Source organism: Rhinopithecus roxellana, chromosome 19, assembly GCF_007565055.1.
Source record: "Rhinopithecus roxellana isolate Shanxi Qingling chromosome 19, ASM756505v1, whole genome shotgun sequence".
Lineage (NCBI taxonomy): Eukaryota > Metazoa > Chordata > Mammalia > Primates > Cercopithecidae > Rhinopithecus > Rhinopithecus roxellana.
In genome coordinates, this window is record NC_044567.1 from 34,578,623 (window position 1) to 34,595,717 (window position 17,095).

The 17,095-nt window shown below is 44.3% G+C and overlaps 1 long non-coding RNA gene across 1 annotated transcript; it reads left to right on the forward strand.

Annotated features, from left to right (window-relative positions):
- The first annotated feature begins 15,418 nt into the window (after nt 1-15,418).
- On the forward strand, nt 15,419-16,531 carry LOC104667961. The gene is made up of 2 exons (XR_748750.2): nt 15,419-15,576; nt 16,067-16,531. It is a non-coding gene; the product is annotated as an uncharacterized LOC104667961 (long non-coding RNA).
- The last annotated feature ends 564 nt before the right edge of the window (nt 16,532-17,095 follow it).

A 17,095-nucleotide genomic window follows, 5' to 3' on the forward strand; every position in this document is an offset into this window, starting at 1 on the left:
AAGAAATATACGCAATGATTTAAGTCATTGTTTTCTAAACAATATGTGTGTAATGATAACCACAGAGGACCTTTGGTTGAGAAAGGCTTGAGCAATGCTGAATTCTATGAGTGCTTCCAGAGACCCACTATGCATGTTGGCAGTAATACAGGTTTTGGGTAGTCCTGCAGTGAGAACAAAATCTGTTTAACTTGGTTTAGGCCATTGTTTCTCAAACTTATTTGACTACACAAATTTTTTTTTTTGAAAATAATATTATCTTCCAAAGCAACAGATTTCAGTGGACTGTGAAAATGGTGGACTTGCCTGGCTTTGGTTAAGGAGAACAGTTTATCTGGGTCCAGGCAGAGTTCCTACTCCTCACGGACCCTGCCTTGGTCCTCCCTGCCTTCGTCTATTAGGCGCTTTCTTCCCCGTGAATAAATCTGTTAAATTTCTTGATGTTGCATGTTGGATTAACTTTGTTGTAACATATGTTGGCTGTGCATAAAGATTAGCAAGGCCCTTTGAAAGGTTGCTGAATCATTCATCCAGCAGCATCCTGGTAGGGGATTAATTGTGTGCAGCTGAGGTACTGCTGGCTTCACACGCCTTTATTACAACAAGGAAGCTGCTGAGAGTCACTTAAAAGTTCTTAGAACCAGGAAGAGCCCCTAAGTAGGAGGCTTTAGGCAGCATATTATAACTAAAAGGAGGAATCAGTCTAGGGCAATTAGAAAGGCTATTCTTAATCTATTTTTCATTAGAAAGGCAATATTAATACAGAATTAATGGGCTTCTGCTTAAAATAGTTGTAATTAGTGGAATGAGAGAATGGATTATCAGAAAACGATCAGAAGTCAATTAAGTGTATTAAAATATACTCCTTAAACCTGGGCTGCTGCTTTTTTTTTTTTCTTTGCTTTATATTGATATTTATGTTAAAGGAAATGGGATGTTTTACTTTGTTTTGAAAGCATAATGCATATTTCTATTCCTTCCATGAATCTGTGTTTCCAAGAGTTTTTATTTTTAACTTTTTAATTTTTATTTTTAGAGACAAGGTCTCACTAGGTTGCCCAGCTTGGAACTCCTGGCCTCAAGTGATCTTCCTGCCTCAGCCTCCTGAGTAGCTGGGATTACAGGTGCGTGCCACCATGCCCAGCCCAGAGTTTTTATTAACTGCTGGAGTAAAAACCTCTGTAATGACTTTACCACTGTGAGAAAATGCCTAGGAGCCCCTTGTGGCCATGATTAAGGAGGGTAGCATGTGTTTTTGCTCCACTCTTCCAATACTGACAGCAACATAAGACATTGTCTTATAGTCTTCCTCCTTTTTCTCCATCATTCCAAGCCTTACCCATTCCTCAAAGCCCCCATCCAGTCTTGACCTTTGCAGGAAGGTCTCCAGGACAAGTCCTGGATCTCTCTGCAGTGATCTCTAGTCAAATGGCTCGCAACACACAGGAGAACAATTTCAAAATATGTCAGATTTGTTCACCTTTCCTTCCTTCGTTGACTGGAAGTTTTTCAAGGGAGAGAGCTTATCTTTGTTTCTTCTTTTTAAATTGCACAAATAAAACTGTGGAAACTTTCTTTCACTTCCCCTGCCAATAGTTTTGGATGTTTATTTTAACATATGTGGGATCATGGTATATATATTGTTATGCCCAGACCGTTTATTCCCCGAAGAAGACCACCAGAGTCCAGAGTCAAAGCCGAGCGGCAAGGATCTTTAATGCAAGTTCGAACTTGGTCCCTCCGTTCCACAATATACAAGAGGGCCCCAAATGATGCATGTGCCCGCTTTTTATAGCCCGATGCATACAGGATATGTAAGGTTACAGAGGTACAAAGGAATTCTTTTGGTTGCAGCATCACAACTGGTAATTGGTTAATATTTTAAGTTATACAATTAACAGTTTTCTATTTGTTCCTGCGCATTTAGTAAAACTACAAATGGTTGTGACCTTATCAGGGGCTCTCTAGGTGGTGTTTCTGAGATGTGTGTGTGGGGGGGGGATGTGTTTGTGTTGGGCTCAGGAAGTTGGGACAAAATAGAGGAATGTGTTTGTACTGGGCCCAGGACTAAGATATGTGGCAGACACCGATAATTAGAACAGAACAGAGCAGGACAGAGACTTTCACAACGTTTGTCCTTACAATGTCTGGAGTCTATAGATAACCTAATCGGTTAGGTCCGGGGTCGATCTTTAACTAGGCTCAGGGCGCCGCCTGGGCTGTTTGCCTGTGGACTTCATTTCTGCCTTTTAGTTTTTTTTCATTTGATCTCTTTCAATATCATTCTTTAATTTGCATCCCTACTTTGCAAGATATCATAAAGATACATCCATGTAACAGAGATGGATTCTTTCTTTTAAACCACTACATAAATTCCATTGTATGGGTACCTCAGTTATTTATTTAAAAAATACATTTTCTATTGAATAGCATTTAAGCTGTTATGAATTCTATCTTTGGCTTCTTTTGTGTTCCCTACAGAGGTAGTTCTGTTCATGGTACTGCCACATGTTGGCTGGCTGCTCCCCATAAAGTTTTGGTCCATGTCTGTGTTCTACTAAAACAAACCACGAAGCTGGTTAATAACAGTAACTAGTTAACACTGAGTTAACCCATTGAGTGGCCTTTGGAGGACTAGACTGCTTAAATCATGATGACCTTGATGATGATGATGATGATGATAATGATGATGACGATGATTCCTTGAGCAATATCTCCTCCTCTATGTCTTTGGCATTAGGAAGAGTGGATAAAAAGGACACATCTCCACCTAGAGAGGAAGTGAGAAGCAAGGTGAGTGACTGCAGTTTGTTGGGTCCTCCTGTGGTCTCACATGCTGAGTTACAGAATATCTCCCTGGGTTACATCTTAGAAGAGTAGAAGGTAGTCACTTCTTTCTGGCAAAACCAGGCATGGGCATAATGCATGAGAACAGGGGCAAAGAGTTCACAAATTCAAAAGAGAAGAGGCAACCTAGCCCTGGAATTCTGGTTCTGCCACAGCAGGGGCTACCAGTGGGTGTGAGTGGCCCTGGGAGGTCCCGCCACTGCAAGGTGCACAGCTTGGTTCTCGCTGCTGTCTCTGTGCTATTGTGTGACACCTGTCAACCTCATCCAAAAGATGACTGGAACAGGATAAAATCTTTTCTGTAAAATAGTACATGCCATGTGTGGGTTAGAGAGGCACTCACACTACCTCTCTAATGAACCAGGGAAGAGAAGGCAGAGGAAGTAGGGAGGGCACAATGCACAATGGGTGAACAGCCAACAACAGAGTGCAGACATGGCTGCTCTATCATCCCTGAGGTATAACAGAGGCAGACTGTGCCTGGTGGGACCATCATCAGCAAAAATGTAACACATGTCACTTTGTGTGCTAAGGTGTTAAGGAGGGCTGGACTAGAAGGGAATTATGCCAAGGTGTCTTTTAAACAGTTTGCCTTGTTGATAGTTTATATCTTCTTCCAGCAACGTATGAATGTGCAGTGATGTGCCTTACTGTGCAGATTTCAAGAGTTCAGTGGTGTCCTAAACAATAGATTTCTTAAAATAGGAAACTTCAGCATTTTAAAGTGGCCAGTGTCAATAACTTTGTGGGCTGGCACTGCCTAAAGAACCAATTCTCATAAATCACCCAGATCACACACACACACACACACACACACACACACACACACACACACACACACACACCAGCCCATGACTTGTTGCTGTGGGTGATTTTTAAACAACTCTTACAATAACCTCCAAGTGCTGCCAAGCTGGTGTCCTTCCTGCTGGCATTAAATACCCCCAAAGTTACTTCCTATCATCCTTAACTTTCTTCCTATTTACTGTTAACTTCTCGATGAACAGCCTAGGGTTAAACAGAAATACAATGAATATACTTTAAATAATGGGATTTTCATGTATACGCTTCTGGGATAATGGCCCCCAATATGCCCCTGGGAACAAATTAAACTGCAAAGGTTTGCATCAGTGATTTGGATTTCCTGCTGAATTTGCTTTGAAAGAGCAAATACGTGTGGAATGAAACTGCTTTGTAGATTTTTCTCTTTATACAAGTCCTCCCTCTGCCTTAATCACCTGGATTGACTCCGTGAAAACACAAATGGATGTAGTTCACTGAAGAGCATTTCCGAAACATGTGCCTTTTCCTGTGATGATGTATAATTAATCACCTCTGGGCGAGGCAAACAAGTCAAGGTGGCTTTTAAAGACTCCACCAGTCTTTCTTCTTCTTTTCCTGTCTTGTTCTTGTCAGAAGAATCAGCTGCTCGCCTCTGATTTTCTCTGTTCCAGGTCTATTGGGACCATGTACGCTCATGAGCGGCTCCTTCAAAACACTGTTCTCTCCCCTGAGTGCCAAGGCCAAGTCCACAGGACCGAAAACACATGGATGAAAAAAGTACAATGATCTGAATCAGCACACACAAAAATCTCTGCAACTCCCAACCTCTTTCAATTTCCTTCCTGCTTCTTCCAGCTTTTCCTAGTCACCAAGCCTTTCATGCCACAACCCTTTAGTTGTCCTGCACCTACCTGGCCACGACACCTTCTGCCAGGAAACAGCCACTCTTGCACATATGCATTGCAGTGTGGATTCTCAGGGTGCACCTGCAGGTGAAATCCTCTTTCTTACTGAGCCAAGAAAAGTTTTATTCTCCAGTAAAGGAACTATAAACATTAATGAGTAGATTGGGAAGTATTAGAGGAAGGAATGATTGCAGCTTCACTATGTTTACTCATAAATAACTGCCGGCATTGGCATTCTAGACATAAGTATATTTCTATAAGTGGTGGCTGTGGATTGAGTTGTGTCCTCCAGGAAGATGTTGAATTTTTCTTGGCCCCTTTGCTGGGCCCGCAGCAAGAGCCATCCCACCTCTTGGGCCTGATGGGATGCATCTGGCTTGTGCTCTGGCCTGCAGCTCCCATGGCCACCACAACTGTGTGCTCAGCCCCCATGTTTGGTGGGTCCCAAATTCTTGTCCCATATCCAAGAAGAATGAGGTCACACTGAATATTGAAGGGTTATGAGAGCAGAGAATTTTATTGAGTGAGGAAACAGCTCTCAGCAGAGAGGGAATGGGAAGGTTGATTTGTCTCTCAGTGTGGCTGAGTCCGGGGTTTTTATGGGCTCAGAATAGGGGAGTACATGCTGATTGGTTTGCGAGTATGCAAAGAAAGGCCAAAGCAAAAACACCACTCAAAGGTGAGCACAGCTGTGTAGAAAAACCGATTAGGAAAGGTTAGGTATATATAATATAGGTAAAGGGGAATCAGAGGAAAGTGCACCAAACAGGAAGACAGGTTTGCAATCCAGTCCATGGATTTGACTTGCAGCTTGGCTTTCAGGCTTTAAACTGTCTTTGGCTTGGAGATGGGATTTCACCAGGGACACTCCCCTATCTGCCTAGCCATTTGTCTGCTTTGCGCCACTATCAAAGTGTTAACCCAAGTATCTGTGTATGTGACTGACCTTTTTTGGAAATAGGGTTTTTGCAGATGATCAAATTAAGATGAGGTCATTAGAATTTAGCCATCACAATGTATACATAAAACACTGTGTTGTAGGTTGAGCACGGTGGCTCATGCCTGTCATCCCAGCACTTTGGGAGGCCAAGGTGGACAGATCACCTGAAGTTTGGAGTTCAAGACCAGCCTGACCAACATAGAGAAACCCTAACTCTACTAAAAATACAAAATTAGCCAGGTGTGGTGGTGCATGCCTGTAATCCCAGCTACTCGGGAGGCTGAGGCAGGAGAATCACCGGAGGTTGCGGTGAGCCGAGATCGTGCCATTGCACTCTAGCCTGGGCAATAAGAGCGAAACTCTGTCTCAAACAAACACACAAACAAACAAACAAAAAAGAAACAAAAAAAAGTGTTGTACACTGTAAATATATATATTTTTTGTTCATCAGTTGTACCTCAATAAAAAGAAAGAGGAGGTCATAATTCGATATGACAGGTGTTCCAATGAAAGGTGAAATTTGGACTCAGAGACAGACAAGTACACAAGAAGAACACCATGTGAAGACAGAAGTGGAGGCTGGGGGGATGTGAATGCAATCCAAGGAGCACCAAAATCACTAGTGAACCACCAGGAGCTGGGAGAGAGGCGTGGGCCAGTTTTCCCCTCAGAGCCTCAGAAGGAACCAACCATGCTGGCCCTTTGATCTTGGACTTTCAGCCTCCAGAATTGTGAGGCATTAAATTTCTGTTGTTCTAAGTTGCCCAGGCTGTAGCTTATAACATCCCTAATGATACAATAAATTTTTCAGAAAGGGGCAAAATATTGACCTTTGTAGAGTGGATTCATTTTTTTAGGCCATACCAAAATACCATAGACTCGGTGGCTGAAACAACAGAAACTTATTTTCTCATAGTTTTGGCAAAGTGCAAGATCAAGATGTGGCCATATTTGGTATCTCCTGAGACTATGAGCCTCTCTCCTTGGCTTGGGGATGGCCATCCTCTTGCTCTCTGCTCACACAGTTGAGCCCTCGTGTCTGCTCCCCTAAGGACACCAGTCATGTTGGATCAGGGCCTCACTACAACAGCCTCACTTAAACTTAATCATCTCTTTTAAGACCTCTCCAAATACAACTACATTCTGAGGAAGTGGGTTGGGATTTCATCATATAAATTTTGGGGGGATGCAAGTCAGCCCATAGCAGAGAGGAAAGGAGTGGGGCTATGGCATGTGAAGCCCCTACGTATGGAGGGTCAGGGCATTTGAGAAGACAGGACACAGAACATCTATCTGAACAAGTGATCAGATAATTCCCAAGGCCCAGTGCTTCAGGCCTCAAACATAATGTGCACTAAGACAACATCAGGAACACAGGTTGCCTCTCCGATAGCAGCCTCACATTACCGAGCAGCCACACACCTGGATTCTGTCAGACTTCAGGTTGTCTCCGGATCTGGCACTGCAGAGGTGGACTGGCTATGCCTGAGGCCCCAGGACAACCTGCTGTCATGGCACCAGGCTGAGAAAAGTGCTCCAAGCCCTGGACTTTCTGCTAAACAATCTTACTATGCTCGCTCCGACTGGTCAAGATTGTTGCCCGGTGCACAGCGTGTCCTATTGGGTCTGGTGCCAGCTCTGTTTAATTCTCCTCGTGTAAGGGAGGCTAAAGACTCAAATGAGGGGACAGAAGCAAGATGGGGAAAGGGAGGGAGAGCCAGAAAGTGAGGAGGGCTAGGGAAGGAGGTATTGCTCAACAGGAATCAGTCTTGTGCACACCAAGTCAGATGCTGAGGCATAGAAAGGGGTTATGTGTGCATACCTCTTCTTGACAACTTCAGAGAACAAAATCGAGCACATTATTTAAAAATTGCTAGGCTTCCTGCAATTGAGATGGATGTTCAAGGCGTGGGGAGGCAGGCGGCGGTCAGAGAACTGTCTGAGAATTGCTGTCCTAGGCAAACAAAATTAAATATTGGCTGGTAGGCCAGATGTGAAGGAAGCTGTGCAAACAGACCAGCCTCTACCTCCCTGGCCGCCTCATCTCTCCCCTGTGTCTCTGTTTGATTTGGGACTTATAATAGGATAATGGAATCTAAAAGCATTTTTTTTTCCTGGTAAGATCTAAACAGTAGCCACCATAATATATTAGGCCAGAGTACAAATGCTGTGTTAAGATAAAGGGGAAATGATGTATTTTTAAAGAGCTCTTATTTAGTTCTAACTTAAAAGCAACCGTGTAAATTTCTTTCAAGTAATGTTTCCTTAATTATTCATTTTCCTTGGCACAAGTTAAAGAGTCCAGTAATGACTTCTGTCTCTTTATATTTAGTCTATTATTGTTTGAAAAAGGCCAGAGGAAGGCCAGAGCGGTGCAAAAATGATATTTGCCTTTTTTTTTTTTTATTACCAACAGCCAATGTAAAGGGTAATATAATCACCGGCAGCTGAGAGACAATGACATTTTTATAGACCTTCTGGCAACGTTGCAGTGTGAAGGAGCCTGACAGGTATTTGGCTTTCCAGCTTGTTCTTTCAACTGTATTTCTCATCAGACTGACTGCTGGGTGAGCAGGCTCAAGGCAGCCCCACGTTTCCCTCCACACAGCATTTTAAGAGCTTGAACAGCAGCTGTCTGTTTAAATCTGGTGATTTTATAGATGGGAACCAAGGACACATACCTGCAGGGCCCCCATTCATGCAGTCCCCTGGGGCCCTCGCTGTGGCCCGGTGGAACCTCCAGTTGGATTCTCATATTCCTTGCAAACTTCAAAGGCTGGAGAACATTACTGTTACATGGAGACACGCACGGCTCATTATAATTTGGAATTTTCTCTTTGATTGTGGTCTTCCTGCGAGATCATCGGAACGCTGGCTCATGCATAGGAATCCATTGTTGTTCTCTCTTTCCTAAGGAGGACTTAGCATGAGGCTGCTTTCTCTGCACCCCATGATCTGGGTAAGCTCCTGAGTATCTTCCCAGGATCTTCCTAGGCTGTGCAATTTGAGACCCAGGTGAACAGCCTTGGTGCTTAGACCTCTTCAGCCAGGAAGGAAAAATAAGCATCAGGTTTCTGCCTTGATTGAAATGATGCAGGACGACTGAGAGAGGCATGCGTTTCCTTTTTGCTCCTTTGAGCTGTGCGAAGTAGAAGGGTGTTCCCTCAAACTTCTAAGGGTTTCTAACTTTTTTCTGTGGCACCTGGAGGGGGTATAGATAAAGTCTTGGCCAGATGATCATGGATGTCTTGCTTTGAACTTGTGATCATGGAACATGAAGGACTAAAAGCTAATGGGTGCAATCAGGTGGTGAAAAAAACATTGATAAACAAATAAGTTAAAATTAAGAATACAGGCTTTCATAAGGACTGCCAGTGTACTATAGATTTTTTCCCCCCATTTCATTCTCTGTGTTTTTTTTTTTTTTCTTTTCGAGACAGAGTCTTGCTCTGTTGCCCAGGCTGGAGTGCAGTGGCGTGATCTTGGCTCACTGCAACCTCTGCCTCCCGGGTTCAAGCAATTCTCCTGCCTCAGCCTCCCGAGTAGCTGGGATTACAGGCACCCACCCCACGCCTGGCTAATTTTTGTATTTTTAGTGGAGACAGGGGTTCACCATACTGGCCAGGCTGGTCTCGAACTCCTGACCCTGTGATCTGCCCACCTCAGCCTCCCAAAGTGCTGGTATTCCAGGCATGAGCCACCACGCCCGGCCTCCTCTGTCTTTCTTTAACTATTGGCTGGATCCTGTGGGCATTGAGGCTGTTGTGCCTTTGGTGAACTAAATCCCCTTTTGACTTTATGTGAGGAGTGAGAAAACTGTCCTCTTTGTCTTGTCCTAAGCATTCGGGAAGGATTTCCTTCCCACTCCCATCCTGCTGAGTGATGGCTCCTCTTGAAGCTGGACGGTAAAATCAGCTGAATGGAAGCTGAGCTCCAGTGGGCTTGGCCAGTCTCTAGGTTAATCTTGGGTAGTGAAGACACCTTTGTTAGCATAGTCAGATAAGATTTCTATTTACTCTTGTCCCATGAGGTTATTAAGAGTTGAGTTTCCAAAACACATACAGGACCCAGAGACTCTTAGATCAGGAAAAAGCCTACATGGCTCAAAACTAATCACCTTAGTACAGAGATAAAAACAAACAAAAACAAAACAAAACAAAAAAACAGGCCTGGAGAGGTTAGGTGACTTGCACAAGGAGCTCGGGGCAATTAGGAGGCAGAATCAGGAAGAACTAGGAGCCTGGTCCTTCTCAGACCTTTCTGGATGCTTCCCAACGTCCCACCCCACCTCCTTCCTTAAGCTAAAGGGTCCATATAGGACTTCAGTGTTATCCCCTCCTCCTCCTTGGCACTGTCTTTAATGTTTAACTTGATCTTGGAGGGGGCAAAATTTAATTATACCTTTTTTTTTTGGAGACGGAGTCTTGCTCTGTCACCCAGGCTGGAGTGCAGTGGCAGGGTCTCGGCTCACTGCAAGCTCCACCTCCTGCGTTCACACCATTCTCCTGCCTTAGCCTCCCGAGTAGCTGGGACTACAGGTGTCCGCCACCATGCCCGGCTAATTTTTTTGTATTTTCAGTAGAGGCGGGGTTTCGCCATGTTAGCCAGGATGGTCTCGAACTCCTGAACTTGTGATCCACCCGCCTCAGCCTCCCTAAGTACTGGGATTACAGGCGTGAGTCACAGTGCCCAGCCCAAAACTAGGAGGTTCCAAAGATGCTTAATTCTTTCAACTCCAATAGCAAGTTAAACCTGGCCCAGTTTTGCTTTTAAACTGTCAGCAAAAATATGACCATGGAATTACTTGTTTCTGTCTTGAGATAGTTCCCAGGTGCAAAACAAGAAGTTTTTACCTGTCCAAGAGGCAGTTTGCAGTATCATCTTTGCCGATTAAAACACTTTCCCCAGCTTCCTGTGTACATGTTTAGAAAGAGGTGTCTTCCTGTGTATGAGTAAATATATCCATATAAAACTCAAGCTGTATTGTTACTGTGCAATTGGAGACACCCCAAATATTTGCTTTCTATGAATTCAGCTTTATTGGTGGTGGTAAGCAAAAATAAAACTAACTTCCATATGCTTCCAGAAGGAATATAGAACATTTTTATGCTGGTTAGTCTGTTTGCCTCGACCTCCATATCCATTTTCTGCCTTCCCTGCTGGCCTCTTTGCTCCGGGAGACCAACCCCTAAGGGTTATACAGTGAGGCTGTCTTATAGGCTGATTTCCAGGTGCCTTCTGCCATTGGGAAATGCCCTTAGGAGATTGGAGAGCAAGAAGAGAGAGAGCTACCATCTTTCTTCTTGCTCTTTGCTGCAGTGGGCTCTGTTTCTGGTCCGTACGCCTCAGTGAACACTGTTCCTGCTGGGCCTCCCTGACTTCCTCCTCAGCTCCAACTCTCACTGGGCTCCAGTAACACCAAGTTGCCTCAGGCGTGGGTATGGCTACCCGATAAAACATAGGACATCCAGTTAAATTTAATTGCAGTTAAGCAACTAGTAATTTTTTTTAGTATAAGTAAATATAAGTGCAATATTTGGGACACACTTGTACTAAAAAATTATTTGTTGTTTATCTGAAATTCAAATTTAACTGGTGTCTGGCATTTTTATTTGCATCTGGTGACCCTAGGTCAGGGGGTTGCAATGGCCTCCCATGTTGCTAGTCTCTGTGCCTCACCATCCTTCACTGTTTCCCTTAAATATGCCCACAGTCCTGTGTGTCATCCCTCCCCTTAAGAGAATTACAATCTGAGTTACACGCTCTTTCCTTCTGGGGTGATGACTGACATGCTGCCAGTACATAACAGGCCAAGGGAAGCACTGGGGAAGGTGTTACACTGGGGCTACAGTTCCCAAGATACAGAAACTTCCAGGCATCCTCTGATTGAGCCTGTAAACTTTTGGAATCAGGATGAGATTGAGGAGATGGGATTAGGCTGAGGGGGCGGGGATTAGGCTTAGCGGGGACAACTTTGTGCAGAGGGGGTGGGGATTAGGCGGAGGAGGTGAGATTAGGCTGAGGGATACTAGGTTGGGCAGAGGGGGTGGGGATTAAGCTGAGGGGTCGGGATTAAGCTGAGGGGGTGGGGATTAGGCTGAGGGGTGGGGATTGGGCAGAGAGGTAGCGCAAGGTACGGATGTAACAGCACTCAGCTAAATTTAGAGATTGAATTGCTTCACCTCCTCCTTTGTGCCAGTCTTAGCCTTACAGTCCTGCTGTACTATAAAGCAGTCATAAGAACAAAAGCTTGGTATTTTCTTCAGTCTTTCAACAAATATGTATAAAACCTTGCTGCAAGCCTGGTTCTGGCTAAGACACTCTTCAGCCATCCAATCTGTTTCTACTTTTGTGTTAGTAACCTTTGATAGGTTTTCACAGACAGTCCCAGATGACTGAGTGTTGGGACCCTTTGTCCTGGGTCACGGGGATTGCAGCCTAATGTTTCAGTGCTGTGTCTCCTCCCCCACCCAATAGGTAGTTTTAAAGCTGCTAGATTCTGACAGCTTGTGTCAAGTCCCGTTTATTGCTCAGAAATCAAGAGGAAAATCCACTCTGCCAACTCCCTTGGGATTGTTCTCAGTCGGGGGTGGTAATGATTCCTCTTTGAAATGATGCTGGAAAAAGTGGGCTTTATTCCAAATGCAGAAAATTGTGTAGGTCAGCAAAACCTGAGAGAAGAGGCAAGGAACGATATACCAAAGGGGTTCTCTGGGCCTTAACTTTTTCAACACCCTATTCTAATGTGTGTTGAGGTTTTAAGAAAATTAGTGCATCTTTTAGCCACCAAATTCATCAAACTATAGGCCTTTCCAAAGGAGAGACTCTATTTCCAAGATGTTTGTATTCCCAGGACTCAGCACAGTGCAGGCACAATGTATGCTCCTGAGTGAATCTAACGGCCTTATCACCAAGGAACTAGGCCATTGTGTGTATTAGTGGAGTCTCAGCTAGCTGACTCCTGCCTTGTAAGTGCCAAATTTTCACTTGAACCTTATTTTTACTTTTAAATCAATTTCACTGAGGTAATTGGCATGCAATAAGACACACCTCCATTAGTATAGAGTTTGGTGAACTGACGAATATATACATCTGTGCAACCTCTTCCCAATCAATGTATAAATCATCTCTATCAACCCCAAAATTCCTTTGTGGCCCTTTGGAGTTAACTCTCTCCACTTGACCATTTTTGATGGGAATTTGTCTAAAACACAGCCCCTCTACTTCATTCCATGAGAATACCCAACGCAAGTGCCTTTACTATTGACCCTTTGCAGTCTTCACTGTGAATATCGGTTTCTGTGGTATCTTTAGTGGGTGAGGGAATTAGACTATTTTGCCTCTAATAAACCTGCCCTGTTTTGCTTGGGAGGTTCTTGTTGGTTGTTGTAAAATCGTTAATCTTTCTCTAACACATACCTGTCACTTTTATTGTGCGTGTAGCCTTTTTAAAAATCAGTGTTCCTGCTTCTAACCCAACAGCATCCCTGACCCATTTTCTTTCTTTCTTTATTTTTCTTTCTTTCTTTCCTTTTTTTTTGAGACGGAGTTTCACTCTTGTTGCCCAGGCTGGAGTGCAGTAGTGCAATCTTGGCTCACTGCAACCTCCACCTCCCAGGTTCAAGCAATTCTCTTGCCTCAGCCTCCCGAGTAGTTGGGATTACAGGTGTGCACCACCATGCCCAGCTAATTTTTTGTACTTTTAGTAGAGATGGATTTTCACCATGTTTGTCAGGCTGGTCTTGAACTTCTGACCTCATGATCCACCCGCCTTGGCCTCTCAGAGTGCTGGGATTAGAGGTGTGAACCACTGCGCCTGGCCCCCTGACCCATTTTCTTTTTTTTTTTTTTTGAGACGGAGCCTCTCTCTGTCGCCCAGGCTGGAGTGGAGTGGCGCAATCTCGGCTCACTGCAAACTCCGCCTCCCAGGTTCACGCCATTCTTCTGTCTCAGTCTCCCCAGCAGCTGGGGCTACAGGCACCCGCCACCACACCAGGCCAATTTTTTTATTATTATTATTTTTTAGTAGAGAAGGGGTTTCACCTTGTTAGCCAGGATGGTCTCGATCTCCTGACCTCGTGATCCACCTGCCTCAACCTCCCAAAGTGCTGGGATTACAGGCGTGAGCCACTGCACCTGGCCCCCTGACCCATTTTCTTATTTGCCTCTTCTAATCTACTATATGGGTCAAAACACCAGATAATCAATCTTATTAAGAATTAAAAAATTAAGTAGGGCACTCTTAAGAATAAATGGGTCCAGATTTAGTGCATGGACTTGGTGGCATGTCTTTGCTCAAAGGTCTTTTATCTTCCTGGCTCTGGGCTTTGGTTATCTGAAACCTGGCCATCCTTAGTGCTCAGCTTCTCTTTGGCTCAGCAGAGAAAGCATGAGGCTGTCTGTTCGATTGCCTTGGGCTGCCATTTTCCATAGCCACCTCTCGAAGCCAAGTTAGGGCAATTTCACCCGTGCCACAGTTAGAGTTTCCAGCTGCAGAACGCAGAAGCTTTCTGTTAAATTCTAGCAGTGTTTTCTTTGAGAGTTTTAGAACAACTGTTTTATAGCAACCATTCTAGTTCAACCACCTGAGCTCTTTTATATACAGTAATTTTTAAAGTCTCCTACGGTGTCTCTTTAAGAGCCTCTCCACTTGGCAGCCTTTCTCCTTGGCTTCTTACCTAGCGCTGTCCTTCTTTGTTCTGCTCTGCAGCATCACTGAGAGCTGTTCGTGTACGTGCGGACTGTGGGGTTCTCGGCCACATTGAATGGGCCCGCAAGAGGACCCCCAGGACATCCTGCATGACATTTGGAAATGGCCAAGAGGACTTGGAAAGAAGAAAATTGATCCCGCCATTTCCAAAGGATGGGGGTAAATGTGGTTGTGAATTCTTGTTCCTTGGTGAGTTTTGGATGTTCTTCTTTCATGAAATAACATTCAATAGTGGTGTGCAGGCTGCAAAAGGCAGCTGAACTTCAGCAACTCTTCCTCAAAGGTTGTAAAGGGATTACTCTGGGTCCTAAACTCTGAAGCCTGTGCGGGCCTACCTGGCTGAGGCATTCATGATGAAGCGTGACTCATCACTTCCTTGACACTGAGGCTGTGAAGAATGAAGGTGGATGGCTGCGGAAGTCTCAGTGATCATGGCATCTTGTATTGATTGTGGAGCCTGTTGCTATACAGTGGAGGGGGATTTGTAGGTGGGTTTGAACAGTAGAAGTCCAGAGAGTGAGGAAAGAGGGAAAAATCAACAGAACTGGGAAAGATGACACATATAAAATCTGAATTTAGTTAAAAAAAATTTTTTTTTTTCTCTCTGAGACGGAGTCTTGCTCTGTTGCCCAGGCTGGAGGGCAGTGGCTCGATCTCAGCTCACTGCAAGTTCCGCCTCCTGGGTTCACATCATTCTCCTGCCTCAGCCTCCTGAGTGGCTGGGACTGCAGGTGCCCGCCACCACGCCTGGCTAATTTTTTGTATTTTTAGTAGAGACGGGGTTTCACTATGTTAGCCAGGATGGTCTCGATCTCCTGACCTCGTGATCTGCCTGCCTTGGCCTCTCAAAGTGCTGGGATTCCAGGCGTGAGCCACCGCGCCCGGCCTAAACAATTTTTTTAGGTTACTTCTAACAGATAAATTGATCTTGTTTTAGATCATTTTATATAGAAGGTAAATAATACAATTTTAGTCTGAAATGCAGGATGAAGATGAATTGTTTTCCAACAGTTTGTGCAATTTTCATGCAAAAAAGTGAAAGACACAGTAACTCCTTTGTAATGGATAATTTCTGGATGGTTTCCCATTTATGGACCGAAGGTATACCCTTCCTCCTGCTCCCATGCAAACTCGTATGTTGAAATTCTAGCCCTCAATGTAATGGTATTGTGATGTGGGGCCTCTGGGAGGTGATTAGGTCATGAGAGTGGAGGCCTCATAAATGGGATTAGCGCCCTCATAAAAGAGATCCTGGAGAGATCCCTCTCTCATCCTCTTTCCACCGTACTAGGATACAAGAAGTCAGCCATCTGGAAGCAGGGAGAGAACCTTCATGGAACCTGACCATGCCTATACCTTAGACTGACCTTAGACTTCCAGCCTCCAGAACTGTAAGACTGTTTATAATCCACCCATCTGTTGTACTTTGTAATAGCAGCTTGAACTGAGACAGGTTCCATTTGCACACGATCTACCTGGGTCATCTATGGCTCATCCTGCTTTGCTGTTCCTCCAACATTCACCGAGACCTGACTTTATATTCTGTACATACTTGCTGACTTATGTAGCACTTGTTTCCCTCACTAGTGTGTAACACCCATGAAAGGAGGTGTTTTATCTCTTCATTTATGCGTTCTTAGTGCCTAGGATGTGCCTAGCACATAAAAAAACACTCAATAGATATTTGTTAAATGACTGAGTGAACACCAGTGGCAATTTCTTTTAAAAAAATTGATAGCATTGAAACAATATGGTGGCAAAAGTAATACATTTTCACAGAAGATATTCAGAAAATATAGAAACAGAAAGGAAAAATAAAAATTAACCCCAGTTTCACAATGCAGAGACAAAACATAAACATTTCGATGTTTGTCCTTCCAGGAGTTGTTCAAGACATTCATTGGCCTATCCAGCAGGGACTGAGTGAGACGGTACGTTGTATATTTATCAAAAGATGCTTCCAGTTTCACCTTGGCCTGGGCAACTGCAGACAGTCTCTTCCCCCAACACCTGAGTGGCCCCTCGTGGTTGGGTACATGGATCCCAAAGCTGAGTGTGAAGTCGGTGCTGGGAACTGAGTCACCAAGGGCATGGATGCTTTCACCAAGGCAGACAAGATTTAAAAAACTAGTTTCACTGGCACTAATGAGACCAATAGCAAACCCAGCCTGGAACGTCTTAGGAGACTGGTCACGATTTCCGTTTCTCTCTCTGCTTGGTGTTTTTGCACAATCATGAGGAGTTTGGAGAGCAGAAGGAGGCCTCAAAAAGGACATCCTGAGCTTCTTGATAATGTGTCCATTGAGGGCCTCGTCACTTAATTATAAAGAAAAATTATATTATTAATTTGTCTCCTAAGATTAAATGGATCATATTTATCATTAGATGCTTTTAAAAATATAAAATTTACTTCTATTTATTTTGATTCCTTTTTTATCATTTCTTAACACTTCTGAAAATGATAGACTTCCCTGGATTAATACTTGCTTCTCTGACTTGTATAAATTTGCAAAAGGATGAAAAGCAAATAGGAAAGACTTCAAGGCCTGGTGCCTTAGGTTTGTTCCCCCCACGAGGAGGTAAGGATTCAGGTGCAAGGGGTTCATTTCGGAGGGGGATCTGGGAAGCACCAGGAAGGGTCGAGGAAGTGAGAATGGGCAGGAAAGGGGAAAAAACCAATTCAGGTGTGCCCAGAGCAGGCTATGTCAGTGGGCACTGGTGCTCTATCTTACCAGGACTTCTGCCAGGGCGTGTAGATGCACCTCATGCCTGATGGATGCAAAGCTGAAGCATCTGGCACTAATGCTCATTCACGATTGGTTGCAGGCTACTTCTTGTAGGGGGTCACCCCCTGGTCCTTCTAGCCTGAGCTGTGCACAGGTTGAGGACAGTCCTGTGGCTGGAGAAAGC